The following is a 22873-nucleotide window of genomic DNA, read 5'->3' as shown; positions in this document are numbered from 1 at the left end:
CCCTACAAGAATAATAGCTATTTATTTGTAAACAAATTCTCTGTGTGTCTAACACTTACCCCCCCCCCAACCACATTATTTTCAATAATAAGCCCCATTCCCAATAATACTCAAGTGTAGCGACACCAAATGTGGGACATTCCAACTGACCTAGTTCTGGCTAAGCTGTAGATCTGTTCTAGGGACATAACTGTCAATGCAGCTTGGGCCTGTGACCGTGGGAAAGGACTTTACTAGGAGGCGAATCAAAGAAAAGAGGATGATGGCTAATTCTGTAGTGCAAATAAAGCAGCCTCCCTTCTGCTTTGAAAACTAACTAAGATTTATATTGCAGTAGGTGCATCTAGCCTGACACCTGAACTTTCAGTGTCATTAAGCTTCTTCCGTGCTTTCTACGCGGGCATTTAAAGTGCAAATGGAAATTATATACTTGGATGAGTTTTATAAAACCCACTAATAGCCATTATAATCAACTAAAAAGATACCAATTAAGCCTGCTGGTGGCAGGCTTTAGATACTTTTTCAGTCACTGGGGGTCATCAGTTCAAATCCACGTAATGGCTAAATTCAACTCAAGGTTGCACTGGCTTAACTCTAGGTGAAGGATCTTCTAGGGAGGATGTGCTTATATGAGCCGGTCACAATGTGCTGTCCTTCAGCCTGCTAACATGGCTGTGCTAGCCAGGGAGAGGAAAGTGCTGAGGCTCATGGGGGTACACTTCTAAGGGGTTCCCCCCAAATGGATTATAAAGCTCCTCCCCCAGCGCTGAATTCCCCATGCACACCACTGACACAGGGGGATGTAATTTATATGACCCAAGTCCACCAAACATGGCTCTGGTCCTTGGTCAAGAGTGATCAAAAGTCATTAGCAGCTAAAAACCCATCTGAAAGGAAAACAGTTAGATGAACCGAAATGATGTGCAGAGGTAAATGACGTAGCAATGCCATGGGCAAAGGGCTGCCTTGGGCTGAAAGAACAGGTGCCTTTAGCCTGCTGCTCCGTCTCTCTGTATGGGGCCAGTGCTCAGTGATGTGGAGGCAAAGAAGATCTTCCACTCACTAAGAAAAGTGGAGGCAAATGTTTGTCTAGTGCATTAGGCACTGAACTAGGACTCAAGAGGCTTGCCGTCTATTCCAAGCTCTGTTACTGACTTGCTGTGTGACCTTGGGCAAGTCCCTTCCTTGCCCACCCTTTGTCTATCTTCTCTAGCTAAACTGCAAGCACTCAAAATGAAGGGATGCTTCTTGCCACATGTTTGTACAGCCCCTAGCACAAGGGAACCCTGAGCTTGTTCAGGCTCTCTGAGCAGTCTCCTCCCGTATCACACTTTTCCATCTCTTGTCCCTTGCTGCTCTTCACCTAACTCAGACGATAAGCTCCAGCCTGGGGCGCAGCTTGGAAAGGTGCACGCCTATGGCATGCTGCTGTATAAAAACAATCCATATGGGAACTCACTCCGGCACTAACAGCATCAATCTCTGCTTATTATGTCTGTTTTGCAGAAAGGTAAACTGAGACCGAAAGATGATTAAGTGACTTGGCTGTTAGCAAGGTAGAACTTCTATTGCAGAATAGGGAACACTGAGGAAGTGGGTTCTAGCCCATGAAAGCTTATGCCCAAATAAATGTGTTAGTCTCTAAGGTGCCGCAAGGACTCCTCTTTTTTTTTTTTTTTTCTGATACAGACTAACACGGCTACCACTAAAACCTAAGGGACTAACTCACAGAGCTTTAGCCTTGAAGGTGCTATTCTCCCCCAGCTGCCCTTGTTGGACTGATGATCTTGCACTGGGGGTCTTGGAAGATTAAGTTATTATTCCCAGAGTGATGCTGTCTACATAGGTTACCAGCTCTGTGATGCAGACAAATCAGAGCAAGGGGGCTATTCACCTGTGTATGAATATCAAAGTGGGGTTGAGTGTGCCAATATGCCAATTTGCTTGTGCTGATAGAAATCAAGAGAGATGTGGACTGTATTGTTTTCAACTGGCTGTAGCCTGTACTTAATTAGCCATAGATTGAAATATGTGTTAGGGTTTAAATGTGAATTTACTTGATGTTTAAACCTGCAGGAAAACTACTGAAGAATTGTTTCTTGCTATCCCGTTGTGTTGACATGATGTTTACCCATTGGAGATTGGAGCCTTGGAAATGTAAATAAAGGAAATTGTGGACTTCATTGTGTGTTCAACAGTGGGGAGTCTAGGGACCCATGCTGTGATGGAAATGCTTCCCAGACTGTTTTCAGCCAGAAGGCAGGACCCTGGGAGTGATTCTGCAGCTCTGCTCTATTTGGATGCTGTCAGGGGGCATTCCAGACATAAGACAGAGGTCCAACAAAGCCATTTGGGGCAATCCTGAGAGACCTCTGGGAAACTAGCAGATATCACATCACTGCTACCGATTGGACTTACAAACTCTGGCTCATCTGTTATATATTTTACCTGCTTTGACTTCTCAATAACTCTCATTGCTTTTTCTTAGCTAATAAATCTGTAGTTTAGTTTACTAAAGAAATTGGCTGCCAGCATTGTTTTTGCTGTGAGATCCAGACCATCCATTGGCCTGAGGTGAGTGACCGACACTTTGGGGTTGGAAAACTCTAGTGTAATAACACAGAATCACAAAGCCCAGTTAGTCTGAGTGGCAAGATAGCTGGAGAGCCTCAGGGGACCATCTGTGGCTCCATGGTCAGGCTAACATAGTAATCCAGGAGTTGTCCACGCTTGTTACTGGTTTGGTAAAATCTACGTATAGAATACCCCTAGTTCGGGGGTCTACCCTGTTTTCTGACAGTCTGACCTGAGATTGGCACTCCCAGTTGTGAGCCACATATCAGACACCGTGACACCCAGCTTTACCACTGAACCCCACTATCACTTAGAGCAAGTCACTTCATCTGTCCTTATACCTTACTTCCCTGCCTGTAAAATGGGTGCTGTGAAAGTAAGTTCATTAGCATTTGTAAGCTATGATGAGGGCACAGATTACCTTGAAGGCTGCTAAATCCTTTGCTCTAACTGGTAGGCAATATACCTCCATGCCAGCTTGCTAGAGCAAGTAACTCATTCCAACTTGCGTGGGATAGCATCTCCCAAACACTTACCTCCTGGAGCAGAGCGGGGGAAGCTTACATGAAAGACACATCTTTATTTGTGCCAGGAACTGCAGCAGAAGGAAGACTCATGCTATACGTACATAAGTTTACCCAAAGCTCTTAGAACTTTTCCATGTCTTAATTTTTTTCCACCATCTCCTTGCTTTTGCAGACGAAGCTTGTCAGCCGTGCTCTCTCGGGATTTGGCCAGCTGCATCCGTTGATAACTGAATTTGCCATCAAAGCACCCTTTAAAAGCTCCAGCCATTCAAAACCACACATTACCTCGGCTGTTGTTATGGGTTTTTTTTAAATTTATTTCTTCTTAGTGGGTGGCTGGCTTCTCTATATTTAGCTTAAGTGCTGGATTGCCACTGGATGCTTGTCTGACGCCTAAGAAAAATACCATCATCCTGTCTTAGTTATAAGTCGGCTAACAAAGGACAAATCTTCCATTTGTCCATTTCCCCCTGGGAATGACACATAAAAGGTGCTGCAGACAGGTTGTTATTTATTTATTTATTTATTGCTTGCTTGCCTCAGGACCTCAGGTGAATGACAAGGGATGAAACTCCCCGATACTTTGGAGCCGGGTGCTTTTCCGTCGTGGTCTGATACGTTTTGAATTTGTTCACGGGAAGAAGCCAGCTGGAGGCTGAAAGGGCTGTGCATCTTTTATTACTGTAGAGTGTTGCCTGCATGGTGGGAGAGTGGGCCCGGTTCTCGCAGACCCTCTCAATGCTTGTTTACCAAGAGGCAGCAGCTGCCCCCATGCTAAACGATGAAGCAAAGGAGAGGCTGGATTGGAATCATTCATCCCTAGCAACAACAACAACAAAAAATACAAACAAAAACTGTCATGTGCTGCAAGCCCGGTCTTTGCAGCACAGAGCACAGCTGCTTAGGAATGACCTGAGAGCAGGTTGTCTTCTCCTGCATCAACATTGGTGAGGGTAGAACAAAACATAGGTGTCTCCATTTTTAACTGTGAGAGCAATTCGCTAAGGGAGCAGATTGACAAGGGATGGGGTGGACTGAAAATGTGATGTCTGACTGAAAAGAGATGGTCTAGTTCAACCACAATGTGCTGGGAACTACGGGCGATAGATATTCTCTGGTCTGAGTTAGACGGGAAGTCAGATGAGAAGATCATAACAGTCCCTCTGGCTTGAACATGGGTGGTGGGTCGCAGAGGCAGGGGGAGGCGTTGCCTCCCCAAATAGCCAGGTGTGACCCTGCCCCCTGCTGTGATGCTCACTGTGTGTGACAGTGGCTCCAGTCCTCTTCCTGGCTCTGAGTCCAGACCCTAGTGCTCTGGGGCTGGGGCTGCCTGCTGCCCACCTTCCCGTGCTCCGGAGCTGGGGAGGCTGGGGCCGTGTGCCCTTCCAGTGCTTCTTTGGGGCTGGGGGGCTAGCCACAGGACTGGGCCAGTGGCCATGGTGGGGGGTGGCTCTGGGCTCTGGTGGCGGGAAGTGGCTTGGCTCCAGCAGATCCTCGGGTGGAAGGGGTGGGGCCTCAGGCAGAAGGGGCAGGGCTGGGGGCTAGCCTCCCCCAGCCGGCAGTTCACACGTCCGCCCATGAGCTTGAACCATTCAAGATGTGGCCCAAAGTCAGGGAAGTCACATGGCTAAAAGAACAGTCACTGCTAAGTACTACTTGCAAACAGCCCCAGGGATCTTATCACACTCTGCATAAGGGATAACCCTGCGGAAATGATGTTCAGCAAGATTCTGGGACTGGGTAAGAGGCGCTATGCTGCCAAGAGGAGCTATGGGAACAGCGAATCCTGAAATAATTCCCCTCAGCTGTCCACCGGGGCCAAGTCATTTGGGGATGTTTTTTCCAAAGTTATCCCCATGGTGAGTGGCACGGAAGTGGGGCAAATAGATTCTTCAGCTGGGAAAGTAAAGAAAGGCCAAACCTATAACAGGGTTCAAAAAAGAACTAGATAAGTTCCTGGCGGATAGGTCCATCGATGGCTACTAGGCAGAATGGGCAGAGATGCAACACCAGGTTCCAAAGTGTCCCTAGCCTGTTTGTCAGAAACTGGGAAAGGGCGACAGGGGATGGATCACTTGACGATTACCTGTTCTGTTAATTCCCTCTGAAGAACCTACCATCGGAAGCCAGGATACTCCACTAGATAGACCATTGGCCGTCCTTATGTAAAGTAAGTTGTTGAGATGTTTTTACAATGTTGGGTGAAGCGTTCATTTTATTTATCAAGCTTGCTGATGACAGCCAGGCTCCTTAGTTGGGAAAGGTACTAGCCAGAGCAATGTTCTTCTATCCCTGGCATGAGAGCAGTTCATGGGCCTCTGGAGAGCTCCGAAAGGATTCATCTGCTTGTGAATTTAACCTTCTCTCCACCCGATCAAGGCCAAAAGGGGATGTAGAAAGCTCCTCTTATACTGCCACACACCACCCTCCTTGCTTTTATCTGTCCCTTCCTCTGAATTCAGTCCTCCCAGGCATTTTGTTCCCATTCCATCACAATCTTCCTTCAGCCTGTCTCAATCCCTCCGAATCAATTTGACTCAGCAGCCTATTGGAGGCTAGCAAGTGGACCAGAGGATGGTCTCATGGATCGGGCAATAGTCCGAGGCTTGGGTTCAATTGAGGGGGGATTTGATGGCTGCTTTCAACTACCTGAAAGGGGGGTTCCAAAGAGGACGGAGCTCGGCTGTTCTCAGTGGTACCTGATGACAGAACAAGGAGCAATGGTCTCAAATTGCAGTGGGGGAGGTTTAGGTTGGATATTAGGAAACACTATTTCACAAAGAGGGTGGTGAAGCACTGGAATGGGTTACCTAGGGAGGTGGTGGAATCTCCTTCCTTAGAGGTTTTTAAGGCCCGGCTTGACAAAGCCTTGGCTGGGATAATTTAATTGGGAATTGGTCCTGTTCTGAGCAGGGGGTTGGACTAGATGACCTCCTGAGGTCCCTTCCAACCCTGATATTCTATGAATTTTTCACCTCCGGTGCAGACTTCTTGTGTGACACTGAACAAATCGGAATCTAAATTCAGTGCCTTAATTCCCAATCTGTAAAATGGAGATAATGCCCAGCCCTCCCTCACAGGCAGGGCCGGCTCCAGGCACCAGCATAGCAAGCAGGTGCCTGGGGCGGCCAGTGAAGAGGAGGGCGGCACGTCCGGCTGTTCGGCAGCAATTCGTCGGCGGGGCCGTCACTCCCTGTGGGCGCGAAGGACCTGCCGCCAAATTGCTGCCGATCACGATCGTGACTTTTTTTGTGTGTGTGTTTGGGGCGGCAAAAACGCTAAGCTGGCCCTGCTCACAGGGGGTTGTGTTGAGCTATGGTACTAGCAGCATGAGGCCAGATGAAGTACCTGGCTAGGATAAAATCTGTCTCTTGAACTTGTTTAGCTCTTTCATTTGAGAGACATTTTTAGCTCTGCTTCCATCTCCGCATCTCACGTCCTCCACTCCCCCCACCCATCATCTCTCTGCATTTGTCATCTGCATGTCAAGCTTTGTTCCATGCTGGTGAGCAACACGTCTGCACCGCACAGTCCCCTCCAGATGTGCATATTGGACTCCAGCTGGCGAAGTTGTTTCTGGACACCTATTCCCATCTCCTCTGTGCAGTCTCGCATTGAGCCTTAACCTCAGTGCTGGCTCTTTGTCTTAGAGAAAAGTGGCACCTGTTTGAATTTCTGACTACTGTCAGCCTCCACAAGACGCAGACAAGATGAACATCGAGGAGCCAGTGGGAGAATTATTGAAGGATATCGAAAGAGAGAGCGATGGGTGAATGCCAGGCAGTAATTTATTTTCTCGAGGAGCAATAAACCTGCGGGATAAACTTCCATCTCCAGTCATCACGCTGAGATGGTGGTGGTGAAGAATGAAACATGTATTTCACTGTAACAAAATAATGTCGGAAACGCTAAATAAAAAGACATATTAGACATGTCCATTCCCTCCAGATAACAAGCCAAATCTTCAAGGCTTTGCTGAGTATCCTAACCAGTGGGAGTTTTGCCTGGGTAAAGACTGAGTGAACACTCAATATTTCGGCTGAAGGTTCATTATATATTACCATTTTCTAGAGCGATACAAGCATAGGAATTTGCATATCAGAATAGGACAAAGGATGGACTAGATGACCTCCTGAGGTCCCTTCCAACCCTGATATTCTACGAAAGGTCCTCCTGCCTTTGTATGTACTATTTCAGAGGCAGGTGTAAGACTCCGTTGACTATTCCACCATGCAAAAAGAACGAGGAGTTTATTTATTTATTGGGAAAATAAATTTGTTAGTCTCTAAGGTGCCACAAGTACTCCTCGTTCTTTTTGCTGATACAGACTAACACGGCTACCCCTCTGAAACCTGTTCCACCACGGTTGCTTTAAATGAATTTCTATTGCTTCTGTGACAGTAGCTTTTAGAGGCCCCATCTGAGATGGGGGTCTCCTTCTGTTGAGCACTCTATGAACACAGCGAGAGCTTCCAGGCTAAATAGCCAACGTGTGGAACAGAGGAAGGACTATTAGCCCATAGAGACTAAGGCCACTTAGAGACTCAGGGCTAGGTTTTTAGAGGTATTTAGACACTGCTCTTCTCACCATTGCGACACCTAACTGACTTAGGAGCCTAAGTCTAATTTTCAAAAGTGACTTGAGAGTGGCATTGAGCACCAACAGCGAAGAAATTGGGAACCGCAGGACCTGGAAAAATTGGAAAGAGTCCAGCGGAGGGCAACAAAAATGATTAGGGGGCTGGAGCACATGACTTATGAGGAGAGGCTGAGGGAACTGGGATTGTTTAGTCTCCAGAAGAGAAGAATGAAGGGGGATTTGATAGCTGCTTTCAACTACCTGAAAGGGGGGTTCCAAAGAGGATGGATCTAGACTGTTCTCAGTGGTACCAGATGACAAAACAAGGAGTAATGGTCTCAAGTTGCAGTGGGGGAGGTTTAGGTTGGATATTAGGAAAAAAAATTTCACTAGGAGGGTGCTGAAGCCATGGAATGGGTTCCCTAGGGAGGTGGTGAAATCTCCTTCCTTAGAGATTTTAAGGTCAGGCTTGACAAAGCCCTGGCTGGGATGATTTAGTTGGGAATTGGTCCTGCTTTGAGCAGGGGGTTGGACTAGATGACCTCCTGAGGTCCCTTCCACCCCTGATATTCTATGATTCTATGACCTCAGTGCATCTGAAAATCAGGCCACTAAATGAAGTGTCTAAGTGTGGGTTTAGGCATCTAATTCTACGCACTGCTAGCCTGAAAATTGGCTTTAGCCTCCCTGTGTTTCATTTTCCCGCATCTCTATATTGGGGATAATGATACTTTTGTAATGTGCTTTAAGCTCTACAGATGAAAGAGGCAATATATAAAAGCTGCTTGTTCTCTACAGCATATGGGCCTTTCATACTGCTAATGTTATTTACTAAGGGTTCTGATTCGGATCTCATTTTATACCAGTGCAAATCGGTTGTAACGCCACTGAATTCAGCGAAGTGATCCCTATGTAAAACTGGTGAAAAATGAGACTGGAATCAGGCTCCAAATGTTTTTAAGCCAGAGCAGTGCTTCATAATGCACTACTTTCAACAAGTGCAGTGACAAGATGGATTAAGACTGTACAAATTCCCCCTGGGTGGTCCCAATATCATTAAATGTAGTGCACTGGGTTACTGATGGCTACCCTGGCTTTTTGCCATGCCTGCGTTTTATTGTCCTTGCTCTTGCAAAATAAATAGGGACCCCTCTTAGTTAATTGCAAGTTTAAAAATAAAAAAAAAAAATGAACTCCCGATGCTGCCTCTAAGGAACCAGTCCACACTTTCAATCTGAAATCCCCCAAATCAATGACTCGGCAGCATTATGATGAGGATGTGATTGTACTTATCACTGATTACAAGACATCCAGCGCATTAACACAGAAGTCAATCTCCAATTTTTTAAAAAAAAGTTACAATGGACTCCCTTCAAAAACTCAGTCTGGTTTTTAGCGACATTACCACTGCCCTATCTTAAGTGTAGAGGCTATCACTGAAACTGGGAACATCTCAAAAACCGGGATGAATGGTTTAATCTGGCCACTGCGTATTGCAAGATCTCTTGTCTATGGGCTTGTCTACAAACAAAAATGATGCCTCGTTAACAAGACTGTTATAGTTACAGCAGCACAACCCACTAGGTTGTGCTTATACTAGTGTATAGCTTATTCCCCTAAACTTAGGAGTGCAAATGATGCCAATGCAACTGTGCAAGGCCTTTTTACACCAAAGGAATTGCATCCGGACGAGGGCTTGTGCCATTTCACTTGTTTTTTTAAACCCACCAGGGCTGGCTCCAGCGTTTTTGCCGCCCCAAGCAGTGAAGGGGGGGAAAAAAAAAGCCGCAATCGGTGGCACTTCGGCGGCAGCTCCACCGCCGCCGCTTCATTCTATTCTTCGGTGGCGGGTCGGCTGAGAGGGACTGACGTACCCGCCGCCGAATTGCCACTGAAGAGCCAGACGTGCCGCCCCTTTCTGTTGGCCGCCCCAGGCACCTGCTTGCTGCGCTGGTGCCTGGAGCCAGTCCTCCACCCCCACCCCTACCAAAAATAGCTAGATTGTGCAAAACTTGCTTGTGACTCTAAAGACGGGATCCTGTTCTTCAACAAGAAGTTGTCAACATAAAACCCCCGACAAATATGCTCTGCTGTTACTTCGTTATACCCATTAGTGTGAAATTCCACACCGGGCAAAAAGCTAGCCCAAGGCTAATGCAGCACTTTCATCCTCGAAGTAAGCCTTAAGTGTGTCTTAACTGGAGGATCTTGCTGGCCTTCTGCGTGGTGATGATTTCCCCCATTTTTCTGCCCCACTGACTCCACTCCCTTTGCCTAAACTCTTCTCTTCTGCCACCACCAGGCCACAGAAGAACAGTAACTGGGATGATCAAAACACCCTTGTGAACGTTTGTCTTTCCTGCAAAGTGTCCCTTCCCCCTCCCACGCTGGGGACATGACGCCTGGGAGGAATAGCAGCACCAATTGCAGTTTATTGTATGTGGCTATTCCCATCCCAAGACATAACACTGAAGCATAAAACAGTTGAACACAAGTTTTAACATCCATACGATTCATTTTAGCATAAATACACAGCCTTGAAAATTTAATAAAAAAAACAATAGCAATTATAAAAGCTCTTTACCCGGCCCAATAAATCTTGTAATCTGTCACTTTTATGCACACACACCTGATTTCAGGCCATCAGTCACTTTTACACTCTCTTTAGCTGCTAAATACGCACATGAACACACAGCAAATGGCACAGAATTCAACAGCCATCATGTTTTCTTAAAATAAACACCCTTTTTTTTTTTTTTTTTTTTTTTTTTTTGACAGTGAAGAGATTTAGCCAGGTTGGTGTGTGTGGGAGGTTATTGTTTTTTCTTTATGGAGACCTTAAAATATGCTAGCAGCCCTCAATATTCAGTGTTTGATTATTTATCATCTGGAACAGTGCACTGGGTGGGCTGGTGCACTGAGGTGCTACAGAGAATTCTTTCTTTCAGGTGCATGGCTGGCTGGTTCTCACTCACACGCTCAGGGTCTAAATGATCACAGTATGTAGGGTCAGATTGGTAGTGACCTTGAAGGTTTTTCACCTTCCTCTACGGCATGTGGGTGTGGATCACTTGCCAGGATTAATCTGGGATTATTTCCCTTCCCGTGCAGGGGCCTCGAGTACTGGTGCACGTCTGTCCTTCCTAGTCTCTGCCTGTGGCATGGAATAGTCTAGTCTCCTGTGGGCTGTAACACTTTGGTCTGGGTTTAGTGGGTAGGTGCTGGGTGGTGTTTAGTGACCTCTGATATACAGGGAGTCAGACTAGATGCTCTGGGGGTCCCTGCTGGCCTTAAATTCTGTGATTCAATGATTTGTCTTATGGTAGCACCTAAGAGGCCAATAACAGAGGTGGTGGCCCCCTTGGGGAAGAGCCATTCTACACATCAATAGTAAGAGACAGCCCTTGAATGCCTTATCAGAGAATCCCGTAACACCCAGGTGACATCTTCGCAATGTCTGAGGCAAGTTTCTAGATACAACGATACAATAACTAAAACTCTTCAGCCTGGAGGCCAAGTAAGTCTTGAGAACCAAACTACCCGGTGAAAGACTCAGTCTCCTGTAAACACCTGCTCTTCTTTTCTGCAGCGTCGATTTTATTTTAGGGTTGCAAAGAGAGGACATAAAGGGGTTAATATCCCACAGAGTCCCGTTTCCCCTCCCTCCCCCCCCTATTAATGAAGCTAAACGGCTTTGATGCTGTCTGACTATTCCCTCAAGAAAGGAGACCAATTCTGGATGCTATATTGGACTGTACCACCGAGTGTATATTTACTCAACACCACCACCTAAAAGCACCTTAAATAAATAAATAAAAATCCCAGCCTAGAAATACAGTAAGAGCTCTAGAGAACAGCTGACTTAAAGACCTGCCATCAGGGTCTCTGCTGAGCTATTTGACTCACGGCTTCTCATTATGAGCCCCCCAAAGCTTTCGAAGTTCCTTCAGAAGAAAAGCAGGACACTTACTGTATGGACTTCCACATACCCAGTCTCTCAAAGGAGCCAGTGGCAAAGAGTTAAAAAGTAACGTATTTAACCTAGGCAAACTCCCTCTGTTTGATTCTCTTCTGTTCACTGCTCACGGGGTTCACAACTGGCTGCCTTTTTATAAGCTTTTTAGCTATGTTTTTAGCTATAAGTTTATGGAGGGGATGGTATGATGGGATAGCCTAATTTTGGCAATGAATTGGTCTTTGACTATTAGCAGTAAATATGCCGAATGGCCTGTGATGGGATGTTAGATGGGGTGGGATCTGAGTTACTACAGAGAATTCTTTCCTGGGTGTCTGGCTGGTGAGTCTTGCCCACATGCTCAGGGTTTAGCTGATCGCCATATTTGGGGTCGGGAAGGAATTTTCCTCCAGGGCAGATTGGCAGAGGCCCTGGGGGTTTTTCACCTTCCTCTGCAGCATGGAGCACGGGTCACTTGCTGGAGGATTCTCTGCACCTTGAAGTCTTTAAACCACGATTTGAAGACTTCAATAGCTCAGACATAGGTTAGGGGTTTGATACAAGAGTGGGTGGGTGAGATTCTGTGGCCTGCGTTGTGCAGGAGGCCAGATTAGATGATCATAATGGTCCCTACTGACCTTAAAGTCTATGATTCTATCTCAAAACCAAAAGGGATACATACAGGAAATGGAAGGAGGGGCATGTCACCAAGGAAGTATACATGGGAATAGCCTGAACATGTAGGGTCAAAATCAGGAAAGCCCAGGCAAAGAATGAGTTACAGCTGGCAAGAAATGATAGAGACAACAAGAAGTTCTTCAAATATGTCAGAGAAAAAAGAAAGATCAAGGACGGTGCAGGTCTGCTGCTCAGTGCAGAAAGTGAGCTGGTAATGGAAGATGATAGGGAGGCGGAGCTGCTCAATGCCTATTTTGCTTCAACCTTCTCACAAAAAATAATATGTGACCGGACGACTAATGAAGTTACCATAGACAATAAAGAGGAAGGAATGAGGATCAGGATAAGTAAAGAACATGTCAGAGATCTTCTGACCAATTTGAATCCATTCAAATCAGTGGGGTCAGATGCTATTCACTCGAGGCTACTGAAGGAATTAGCTGAAGAAAGCTTGGAACCACTGGCAAGAATATTTACAATCTCATGGATGATGGTGGGGGGGTGTCCTGCAAGACTGGAGAAAAACCTAACATAATGACCATCTTTAAAAAGGGGGAAAAGGAGAATCAGAGGAAGCATAGACCAGTCAGCCTGACCTCGATACCTGGGAAGCTAGTAGAGCAAAGTATAAAACATTCCATTTGCGAATACCTGGAGAATGAAGGGGTGATCACTCACAGCCAGCATGGATTTATCAAGAACAAATCATGCCAAACCTACTTGATTTCCTTCTTTGACAGGGTAACTGGTTTGGGGGTGAATAGGGGGAATGCAGTGGACATATATACCTGGACTTGAGCAAGGCTTTGGATACAGTCCCATATGACAGTCTGATAAGTAAGCTGGAGAAATTCAGGTTTGACAGAATACCATTAAGTGGATAGATATTTGGTTTAACAATTACAAGTAATGAGTAACTATAATGGAATGATGTCAGATTGGAAGGAGGTCTCAAGTGGGGTTCCACAGGGACCTGTTCTGGGTTCGGTGTTATTAACATCTTATTCATGACCTGGATGTAGGAAGAGAGAGCACACTGATCAGGTTTGCAGATGACACAAAGCTGGAGGTGGGGGTTGCCAACACTTTAGAGGATAGAGCTAAAATCCAGAGGTATCTTGATAAATTGGAGAAGTGGGCTATAGACAACAAAATGAAATTCAACAAAGACAAACGTCAGGTGCTATACTTAGGGAAGAAAAAACAAATGCACAGATACAGAATGGGGGGAAACTGGCTTGGCAGTAACACTGTTGAGAAGGAGCTGGGAGTTGTGCTGGATCACAATCTCAACATGAGTCAGCAATGAGATTCTGCTGCAAAAAAAAAAAAAAAAAGCAAATGAAGTTTTGGGTGGCATTAACAGAGGCATAGCATACAAGTCTCAGGAGGTGATAGTACCTAACCACTAGTTAGGCCTCAGCTGGAGAACTGTGGCCACTTTTGATCGTCAATGTATAGAAAGGATGTAGAGAAACCGGAAAGAATCCAGAGGCTAGAGACAAAGCTGCTTAAAGGATGGAATACAAGCCAACTGAGCAAAGGCTGATGGAACTGGGTACTGTGACAAAGTTCCTCCTCTATCTTGGTGGGTCCTGCGCTTATTGGCGGATTTTCTTGCCTCAGAGATTCACCATGTTGGTTGGGGAACAGCCCAGAGACCTTCCCCTCTGGAAGGGCCCACAGTCCAGGTCAATTGGGAGGTTTGGGGGGAACCTGGGTCCGCCCTCTACTCCGGGTTCCAGCCCAGGGCCCTGTGGACTGCAGCTGTCTATGGTGCCTCCTGTAACAGTTGCATGACAGCTACAACTCCCTGGGCTACTTCCCCATGGCCTCCTCCAAACACTTTCCTTAGTCTCACCACAGGACCTTCCTCCTGGTGTCTGATAACGGTTGTGCTCCTCAGTCCTCCAGCAGCACACCCTCTCACTCTCAGCTCCTTGTGCCTCTTGCTCCCAGCTCATCACACTCCCACCACAAACTGAAGTGAGCTCCTTTTTAAAACCCAGGTGCCCTGATTAGCCTGCCTTAATTGATTCTATCAGCTTCTTCTTAATTGGCTCCAGGTGTCCTAATTAGCCTGCCTGCCTTAACTGGTTCTAGCAGGTTCCTGATTATTCTAGTGCAGCCCCTGCTCTGGTCACTCAGGGAACAGAAAACTACTCATCCAGTGACCAGTATATTTGCCCTCTACCAGACTCCTGTACCCCACTGGTCTGGGTCTGTCACAGTATGTTTAGTTTGGAAAAGAGGAGATTAAGGGGGGATATGATAGCGGTCTTCAGATCTTGAAAGGCTGCCATAAAAAGGATGGAGAAAAGTTGTTCTCTCTTTCCACAGAGGGCAGGACAAGAGGCAACGGGTTCAAACTACAGCATGGCAGATTTAGATGAAATCTCAGGAAAAACTTCCTAACTGTAAGAACAGTAGGAGAATGAAACCGACTGCTCCTGGAAGCTCCTTCACTGGAGGTTTTCAAAAGGAGGCTAGAGCCGTCTGTCTTGGATGGTTTAGACACAACAAATCCTGCATCTTAGCACAGGGGTTAGACTTAATGACCCTTGCGGTCCCTTCTAACCCTATGGTTCTATGATTCTACCGTTATCCGCCCCCTGTCTCCCAGAGTCAGTGAAAAGAAATGAGATCCGCAGCCCTAGAGTCTGGAGTTCTCTGCTTATCGACAGAGCAGGTTCATTGCACCAAGCTGGCAGGGGAGCGGGGCCTTAGAGTTTGATTTGCACCCACTTTAAGGTTCCTTTTCTCAGCCTGCTCAGTGTAAAGTACTTTAGTATAAATGAGACTCAGGCCGTTAAAGTCTCCTGCCAATCACAAAGAGTTAGAACAGGGGTCGGCAGCCTTTCAGAAGTGGTGAGCCGTGTCTTCATTTATTCACTCTAATTTAAGATTTCGTGTGCCAGTCATACATTTTAATGCTTTAGAAGGTCTCTTTCTCTAAGTCTATAATATAGAACTAAAATATTGTTGTATGTAAAGTAAATAAGGTTTTTAAAATGTTTAAGAAGCTTCATTTAAAATTAAATTAAAATACAGAGCCCCCCGGACCGGTGGCCAGGACCCGGGCAGTGTGAGTGCCACTGAAAATCAGCTCGCGGGCCGCCTTTGGCACGCGTGCCATAGGTTGCCTACCCCTGGGTTAGATCCTCAGCCGGTGTAAATCAGGGTAGCTCCACTGATTTTGATAGGCTTCTACCAATTGACACCAGCTGAGGATCGGGTGCAAAACATGGGGAAACTTTAGAGAATTAGAAGTAAGCCACAGACTTGCTCATGCCCAGAGTTGCTGATCTGAAGCCAGCCGGAATTGGCAGCTGCTGAAAGTCATCACTGGAAGGCTGTTTGGTGGCATATGTGAAATGGGGTCTCAGTCTAGCTCCTAGCACACAGATCTCAGCTTTGCCAAATGTCTCTGGCACTAATTGGCAATATAACTGAATGAGTGATGGATACTGGAGTCCATTTCCATCGCTGGAGGTGATCCCTTCAGGTCAGCAATGGGAAAGGGCATGTTGGCAGGACAGCAGAGACCTAGTCACGCTGCCCTCTCCACTCTCACAGTGATATTAAAGAGGAGCGAAATCTATCTCCTGGCGAGATCGTCCTACTACATTTAATTAACTGGAAGAAAATGTGGGAGGTCAGCAGTGCTGCTGCAGTATCTTCCCTGAACTTAGTGTTCATAATCTTTTCTTCACTGTCGAGTTATCTTCCATACCGACAGCCCCAGAGTCCTGAATCCAAGTTAATTTAAATAATACGGTCAAGGACTATGGAATCCAGGCATTTCTTCGTGTCACCCACTGATCCGTGTGCATAGGGGTAGGTCTATGCAGTCAGCAGTGGCGAGGTTCGCGCTACGGAGCTAAAAGGAGCTGTGTAGACATTCAGGCTCGGGCTGGAGATTGGGCTCTGAAGCCCACCTCCTTCCTCTGGGCTGCGAAGCCAGAGATCCAGCCCAAGTCTGAATGACTATACCGCTGTTTTTAGAGCCGTAGCGCAAACCCGAGGCTGTCAACCCAGGCTCTGAGACTCACTGCCGTGGGCTGCTGCTTGCTCTGTCGCTGTACCCTTACGAGTCCCCTTCTGGCCCGGTCCGCAAAGGATATGAGTTGTTACAGCCCCCGGCTAGGGACCCTTGGCCATTAGCTCATGATTTCCGATCTGGAGATTCCCCAGTTCGGTCCCTGGTGTGCCAGCACAGAGTCACTCACACTTACAGTAGGAGGCAGCTGACTTACCACGTCACGTATGCTGGGTCTGCTCCGCTCTGATCCCGCGCTATAGAAGCTAGATCGTCAGCTGGTATACATGGGAAAAGCGCCACTGACTGCACTGGAATTAGAGAACTGGGCTCTGAATACCTCCACTTACATTGATCTGATGCAATGGGTTTGCCATGAGACACCCACCTACTATAGGTGCCGACTCCGTGGGTGGTCCGGGGCTCTAGCACCCACAGGGAAAAAAATAGGGGGTGCTCAGCACCCATCAGCCACAGTGGTTGTGGGCCCCGGGGCTGGCTGTCAATCAGCTCTTCGGTGTGGGCCCCTGGGCGGGCAGCTGAGCAGCACGCGGCTGGCGGGAGCGCTCGGGGGAGGCAAAGAGGGGACCTCGAGGGAGGGGGCAGAGCGGGGGAGGGAAGAGGTGGAGCGAGGGTGGGGCCTCAGCGGAAGAGGTGGAGGGGGGCAGCCATCGGGGGGGAAAAAGTCAGCACTTGTGCTGCCTACTGACCTCTGATTTCTCAGCAGTGTCACAGACCATCCAGCGCGTTCTGTGTCTCCTAATGTGCGCTGATCCCCCCTCACTTTAGTCCCCATTTAAAACCCCAAGGGGCAATGCCATAATCCCTGCGTAATCCTCCAGGTGGGGCAAGATTCAGTGCAGAGAGATGGGGATTGTGTCTAGGGCAAATTCATCCCCGTCACAAAAAGGCCTCCAGGCAAACAAAAGAGCTCGTCACAATTATAGGGAAACAGCTCATTGCTGGTATTTTTTTAAACCGCCAGCCTTGGAAAGCCTCAGTAGGGAGAAATAAGTCTGATAATTGATCGTTTAGTCAGGGAGGTAAGGGAGAGGGGAGCATTTCGGTGCACACTGAATGAGCAGGAGACACTTGTCCTGCTTTATTATTTTCTGATAGCACTTAGGCATTGATTTCAATTAAAATTCAGGGAACAGACATGGACCCCCATCAACTCTAGACTCGGCATTTCAATAAAGCCACTGCGGGGCTCTCCCAGTCTATAAAGGAGCATGAGAGTGATGAATGCAAATGGGTCCTTCCTCAACGCTTTGGTAGGCCCGTCAGGCACAAATCCATCGCTCCTGCAACCCCGTCAATTAACCTGCGCAGAACTCTCAGAAGGCAACGCTGGTGTCACGCCGCTCGACAAAGGAGCTTTGACGTTCAGCACTTCGGGCAAGGGGAAATGGAGGGGAGACGGCTTGTTTTATGCTCTGGGCACCCAAACTGATTTTACTTCCTCACCTGTGGCTACTGTGACAAGCCTGCTAGTGCGTCCCCCTGCTTCCCTGACCCATCCCAGTGGCTGCAGCTACATGCCGTGCTACAGAATCGAAATAAAATCCTCCCTGCTGTTTCATAGCTTGGTACATTATTCTTCACCTGCCCTGCTTACAACGCACCCTTGCATAGAGCTGCCCATTGCAAACGGCTGCCCTGTTCCACCCCACGGGCTGGGGAGCGTTTCAGTGGAGGGCAAGGCAAGCCTTCCACAAATGGGGCCTGATTCTGAAGTCCTCGCTAGGGCAAAATTCCCACTGGAGTCAGTGCCAGCAGTGGTGGAACAGCTGCATGGCCCAGTGGTTAAAGCCTACGTTTGGGACTGGGGATAACTGGGTTTAATTCCCTGCTCCACTACAGACTTTTTGTGTGACCTTTGGGCAGCTTGGGGTGCCTTGATATTCCCCTCTGTAACGGGGGATAAAAGCGCTGCCTGACCACACAGGGGTGTTGTGAGGATACACACATCAATGATTGTGAGGCGTTCAGATACCATGGTAACAAGGGCCATAGAAATACCTTGCCTAGGCAGACTGTACTCAATGGGGATTTGCAAGTGCAGGGACATGAGGATGGGGCTTTTACAAGTTGACAGGAACTTTGCAAATCCAAATGTCTGGTTGTCATGAGCCCTCTGATGAGGGCTCAGCTCCTGCACTGGGGGCAGGCGGGGCAGATAAATACCTAGATAGGCAGAAGGATCGGTTGGTTTTTCCTTCTTTGTCTCCTGAGCTTCTACAGGGTTATTGTAAATGAATGAGGGCAAATGAAAAGTTGCAAGACAAGTAAAAGAATCCCAGCCCCCAGCAACCTGCACTGAAGTATATCTGAGCATATGCCTTCAAGCTAAGAACAGATCCTGGGAGCTCTTTGGGTTAGATTTTCAACCTCAGATCCCATTCAGGCACCAAAATACGTCTGGCCAGATTATCATAAGAGTTAGCACATGGGGCACTGTGCAACCTGGCTGCTGGAAAGTGGGACTTCCACTGTCAGAGTTGTCCCATGCACAGTGTGTTTGTAGGGCCAGGCCTTCTCCCATTGCATTAAGCACCCAACTAGACATACTATTTCTTATGCTGTGACTGATAGCTAGTGGCACAGTGGTCATCTACACGGGACTGCGCCAGAAAGTGTCTTTAGTAGGACTAACGCTGGCCTATTGATAATCTCTGGCAGAAACCCTGGATGCACTATAGATGCAGGGGACTTGCCTCATGGGACACATTACAGTGATGAAAATGTAGATAAGATGATCTCTAGTAATATCAGATGGCTTTATGGATAATCTTGCGTATCCATCAAGGTAGACACCCTCCTCCAAAATCACTGGTGGTGCTAGTTAGTCTAAACTAGAGGTAATTCATTTAGTTATACTGGGAAATAGTACTCTTCTGGTGAGACCCTACATTTCCCAGCATGCACTGGTTCAGGGCCTAATCCTGCTGTCTTTACTCAGGCACAATTCTCATCGACTTCAGCATGTGTATTGTCAGAATATAGACGGAGAAGGGCCTCTGTTGAGTTCAAATCACTCTAGCTGGAGCACTTTGCCAGACAAATCATGGCTTGTGACTCATGTCACAATAATAAATTCCAAACATTTCTCATGTAGATAGTGTCTGTTGAAAGCTCTTTAATGGGAGAAACGGAAGTCTGAATCTATAGGCACTTTAATAGAGGTCAGAAGCACTGTTCTTTAGCAGTCTACAAGGTGACCCTATTTGTCTGATAGAAGAGGAGATTGAGGAGAAGAAATATGCTTTGTCTCCTTTTTTTCCCCCTTCTCTCCTTTGGTCTCTAACTTAAGGCTGCACTTCCAAGAAAGGAGAGTAATTCTTCTGAATTTTCTACATTATTTCATGGCTGAGAATGAACAGGCCCTCCATTAAGTGGAAATGATATTATTCAAATTGCAGCAGCTCTGTGGCATTTTCTACGGCATTACTTTGCATGGATGAAATAATGGTGTTTAAGATTTATTGCAAATTGTGCCACTAAATGTATTCTGTATTAGAGAGCGTGACTTGAGACACACCTATATTGAGAAAAAAATATTGCTATGAACCTCAGCATAGGAAATGAGTTGATACAGCAGTGACAGGCAGATAGATCAATGATAGCTGCAGCACATAGATAGACAGACGGACCTCACAAAGGAATTAGTTTAGGAATAAGAGATTCTGGTATTTGTGCCATATGTTATGGTTGCATTTTTCTCTTTCATTCTATAATGTTTTTCAGGGGTAGTTTTGTGACAGACATTCTAGAAAATAAGGCCCCCACTCAGGACTGTACTTAAGTATGTGCCTCTGTAAGGGTTTGACTCACCGTCATGGCGCCTCCTGCTGGTCATCCACAGGGAATTAGCTCTCCCAGCATCCAGAGCGCCCTCTGTAGGCCAGTGATCCACCTTACCGCTGGCCCCGTGTCCCTCTTAGGATGCCGGTGCCCCGTTTACCTGGGGTGCTGCCCCTCTGGCAGTAACCCCTCACAGCCTCAGGGTCTCCCCCTCCCAGGGAAACCCCCACCCACTATCCCCACTTCACCTCAGTGTCTGGCTACAGCCAGTCCCCATCTAGCCCCCGCTCACTGGGGCAGACTGCAGCGTCAGCCACTCATCACAGGCAAAGGGGGTTCGGACCTGCTGCCTCTGCCTACCCTGCAACCCAATACCTAATGGGCCTTACCAGGCCTGCAGCCTGGGGCTTTCCTAGGCCGGAGCTCCCAGCTCCCTAGGCCTTTCCCCAGCCCTGCTCCAATCTACGTTCCCTTCTTGGTACCTTGCAGCCAGGCCCTTCCCCCTCTACAGGCAGAGGAGATTGCCTGGGCCTCTGGCTCACAACCTTTTATAGGGGCCAGCTGGGCCTGATTGGGGCATGCCACTGGCTTAGCCTACTTTCTCCCAATCAGCCCAGGCTTCTGCCCCAGCCACGGCCCTCTCCTAGGCTGTTTCTAGCCCCCAGGGCAGGAGCGGGTAACCACTCCGCTACAGCCTCTCTAAGTATGCAAGTAGTCCCAAAGGAAATACTTAGCAGGTCGATTTTTCAACAAATCGTTTTCCATCAAAAAATGCCAATTACTCAAAACTGGGTCAGATTCAATGAATTTCCCGTCTTGAAAAAATGTTGAGAAAACCAGTTTTGAAATTGTCAAATCAAAACATGTCAGTATTTTCTAAATGACAATTTCCTGTTCAAAATGACTTTCTGTTTAGAAATGTAAGCTGACATCAAAAACTTTTACAGAAAAAAGGCTGAGTTCAAAGCAGAACATTTCAAAGTTATTGAAATGAAACATTTTGTGTTGACCCAAAATGAAAAAAAAAATTGGTTTCTAGGTTCACAAATATCTTTATGGTTTCAACCTTTTGTCCTGGTTAGAGATGGGAAAAAATTTCAAACTCTCAAAAATTTGTGTGGGGCAGGAAAACCGTTTTGCCCTGAGCTCTACTACGTACGTGCTTAAAGTTAAGCACATGCTTAAGCACCTTCCTGAATGAGGCCTTAAAACTGTGTGGTGTTACATCACTGTACTGTGCAACAGAATGGAGTTTTCTCACATGACATTCATACACACAACCAGCAACACCCAGCAATTGGATAATGTTTTAGGATGTTACAGCGAGAGGATGTGAGAGAAGGCAGGGACAACTGACTAGGGGTGAAATTCATCCCAGGCCGAGGGTCAGAGCAAGGACTAGGTGCCATTTGTGCCCTATTTTGAGAGTATGTATCCCTGTTGGGATTTTGAGAGTTTAATTAAGGCTTGAACAGCGCATAAGCCTCATTCTGATCCTTGTACAAGGGTGAATTTCACCCTGGGAGAGACATGAAGGGCAGGTAGTTAAGTTAGGCTTCTAACCCCATGGTTAGGCACCTTTTTATCATTTACATATGGTCAGGAGGTTGGAACCATTCCTTTAGGATGCAGCCCTCGTGACCGTTGTTAATACTTTTATTTTAGACTATTGAAAATGTGCTATCTCTGGGGGTATGAAGAGATTCACTCACTGCTATGGTTAAGTCAATTCTTAGTCATAAGAAAATAAGAACATCCATACTGGGTCAGACCAATGGTCCATATAGCTTAGTATCCTGTCTTCTGAGAGTGGCCAATGCCACATGCTTCAGAGGGATTGAAAAAAAGAGGCAATCATTGAGTTAGCCATCCCCTGTCGTCAACTCCCAGCTTCTGGTAGTCAGAGGCTAGGGACACCCAGAGCGTGGGCTTGCATCCCTGACCACCTTGGCTAATAGCCATTGATGGACCTAACCTCCATGAACTTATCTGATTCTCTTTTAATCCAGTTATAGTTATGGACTTCACACCATCACCTGGCAATGAGTATCACAGGTTGACTGTGTATTGTGTGAAGAAGTACTTCCTTTTGTTTGTTTTAAAAAAAGATGCCGATTTATTTCATTGGGTGACCCCTGGTTCTTGTTTTATGTGAAGGGGTAAATAACACTTCCCTATTCACTTTCTCCACACCATTCATGATTTTATAGACCTCTGTCATATCCCCCCTCAATCATCTCTTTTTCAAGCTGAAAATTCCCAGTCTTCTTAATCTCTCCTTATATGGAAACTGTTCCATACCCCTAATCACACTTGTTGCCCTCTGTACATTTTCCAGTTCTAATATATCTTTTTTGAGATGTGGTGACCAGAACTGAATGCAGTATTCAAGGTGTGGGTGTACTATGGATTTATACAGTGGCATTATGATATTTTCTGTTCTATTATCTATCCCTTTCCTAATGGTTCCTAACCTTCTGCTAGCTTTTTTTGACTGCTGCACCACATTGAGTGGATGTTTTCAGAGAACTATCCACAACGACTCCAAGATCTTTCCTGAGTAGTAACATCTAATTTAGATCCCATCATTTTGTATGAATAGTTGGGATTATGTTTTCCAATGTGTATTACTTTGCATTTATCAACATTGAATTTCATCTGCCATTTTGTTGCCCTGTCCCCCACTTTAGTGAGATCCCTTTGTAACTCTTCACAGT

The sequence above is a fragment of the Malaclemys terrapin genome, chromosome 2, assembly GCF_027887155.1.
Source record: "Malaclemys terrapin pileata isolate rMalTer1 chromosome 2, rMalTer1.hap1, whole genome shotgun sequence".
NCBI lineage: Eukaryota > Metazoa > Chordata > Testudines > Emydidae > Malaclemys > Malaclemys terrapin.
This window is presented reverse-complemented; position numbering follows the sequence as displayed.